General features: G+C 37.5%; 1 pseudogene; it reads right to left on the reverse strand.

Moving 5' to 3' along the window:
- LOC142925033 (28S ribosomal RNA) overlaps nt 1-2,500 on the reverse strand; it is an 8,627-nt pseudogene that overhangs the window by 2,105 nt on the left and 4,022 nt on the right.

Consider the following 2,500-nt stretch of genomic DNA (forward strand, 5'->3'; position numbering starts at 1 on the left):
TACGAGGTATTAAATTGTTATTGATTAAATATACTTTCTTTTCTGGCTTTAACGATGCTCTGGTCAGTTTGTTTAACATTGCTGCGAGCAGGTTACAGCTTATAGATCGTTTTCCCCTTGGGTCAAATTCAATGCCTAGATATTTGAATCCCTTTACATATGATACCGGATTAATGGGTTCGTTATTTATAAAGCACGATGATGTCGTTGCAACACTAAATGTCTTCTGTTTGCCGTACTTGATAAATCTTAACGAATTGCATTTGTTTATATTTATTTTCAAGTGTCTGTCATCGAGGAATTTAGTAGTTATATCTAAGAGTTTATTCATGCCACATTCCGTTTCTGCAAATAGGATAAGGTCGTCTGCAAACATCATAGAATTTACTTTCTGATTTCCTACATTAACTCCTATATATGTCGGCAAGTTATCTAATAATTCATCCATAATCATGTTAAATAGTAACGGTGAAAGTGGATCTCCTTGCTTTACGCCTCTTTTTAGATTTATGTTACGCATTGTCGATCCAAATACAATATCAGTTAGATTACACTTATAGATGTTGGTTAAGTACGTTATGGATTCCTTTGATAAGTTAAATCGGTTTAAGGCTCTAATAATCGATTCGTGGCTGACAGAATCGAATGCCTTACTGAGGTCTATTGACACTATTTGCGTGTTTTCGTGCTTTTGCCTGGCGTTGTGTATGATGAAGTGTAGTAATGCACTATTTTCGAAACATCCGTCTACCGGGAGGAATGCTTTCTGCCTGTAATTAAGCTTTAATTGCTGTCCTAGACGATAACTTAAAATTTTATGTAATAGCCTAATTACAATTGATGAGATGGTTATGGGTCTCCAATATGAGGGTTTTTCTAATTCCTCTTTAGTTTTCGGGATAAGTCTTGTTCTGTGCTGTTTCCATATTTGTGGTATATCCTGTATGTAAAGGATGATATTTAAGATATCTAGTAAATATTTTATTGGTAAAGTCCTAAGATCGCTAAGAGTAATGTTGTCCTGTCCAGGTGACTTATCCTTCATAATTGCTAGGGTCTTAATCAACTATTCTAAGGTGATTGCTTTTACGATATTGATGCAGGATTGGTCTTTTTTTATTTAGAGGGTATATTATATGGAGGAGAGTTTGACTCGAATAAAGTAAGGAATGTTCCCCGTATGCTTTCCTCAGTTGGGTATATACTTGGCTCCTATCTATCTGAAGTAATCTCGTCTAATAGAGCTTTCTTGTTCGTATGGTATAAATATTGATATCTCCTGCATTTAGTTTGCTTTGATTGTCTTCGATGCCTATTCTCATCTATCTCCTGTTGGTTTACGTGATCTTTCCTTTTAACTGGTTTAATTCGATTTAAAAACTTTTCTACATGAGAATTGAGTAGCAGTAACGCCTGATTGTGGCTAAAATTCTGGCTCTTTAGATCGTTACTTATGACCTGAAGATCCTCAGCTGCTGTCGGTGATTGTTCTTTTTCGGCCCTTATTGCTGGCTGATCTCCTTCCGAAGGTGTAGTTGTTATTTCCGATGTTGTCGGTAAAACTAAGTTAACAAGGCATTGATTTTCTTCCTTATAGGTAGTTTCTTTCAAAGTCCTTACCAATTCCTTATACTTGATATTTCTCCGCTTCCCTTTAATCGCTTCTAGCGTTCTGTGTGGCATAACTGAGTTCTGTATTAGTTGATTCATGTTTATGTCCTCATCCTTCTGTTGGGCTTCTTTATGGACCATAATTTCTACCTCTTCTTCTCCCCATCTAACTTTCCTTCCTGGTGTGTTTTGCTGTAGTATAGCCTCATGTTCTGTCGGATGAGTTCGTCTAGTATGTACCCCTAAACCTGTTTTCGTAGTAAAACCTCTGCTGCAATGTAAACAACTAAATAGTGTTTCATCAATTGTGGTGGTTATAGCATTAGTTTTACCTATTAAACTTTTGCAAGTTCTTCCGTAGTGTGACGCTATCTTGTGTATGCTATCTGCTGTGCGATTACAAATTCGACATTTATACGTTTTGTTTGCATGTGGATGTACCCGTGCCATATGTGATGACCAAGTTCTGTGGTCTAGGAAAACAAGATTGCATGGATAACATTTGTTCCGATCTGTACATGGGTAGTCCCATGAAAACATGTCCGAAAGGATACATTCCGTAGTCAGCTCGTCTGTTAATCGCTCATTCATGAGCGATGTTAGTTCGTCACCGAGTAGTCCGTCCGGTTTGTTTTCTTTATAATTCGCGACTTACGTTTATAGCACACGGGGTTGTCGGCCCAAGTGTATGCTATTGTGATCAGCTTTTTCACCGCACATCGGCAGCTAATCGTCGGTCAAAATTGACTCCTTCGATTTGCACTTCTAGCAATACAACTGGTGTAATGGAAAACTGTGTTAAAAATTTTAGTGTTTCGGTTTGATTAAACCAATATACAAATGTTTCGCCTGAACCCACCATCAGCCGACTGAACCAATCAGCAAAGGT

Source organism: Petromyzon marinus, chromosome 17, assembly GCF_048934315.1.
Source record: "Petromyzon marinus isolate PM22_M1 ecotype Great Lakes invasive population chromosome 17, UKy_Petmar_22M1.pri1.0, whole genome shotgun sequence".
In the NCBI taxonomy this organism is placed as follows: domain Eukaryota; kingdom Metazoa; phylum Chordata; class Hyperoartia; order Petromyzontiformes; family Petromyzontidae; genus Petromyzon; species Petromyzon marinus.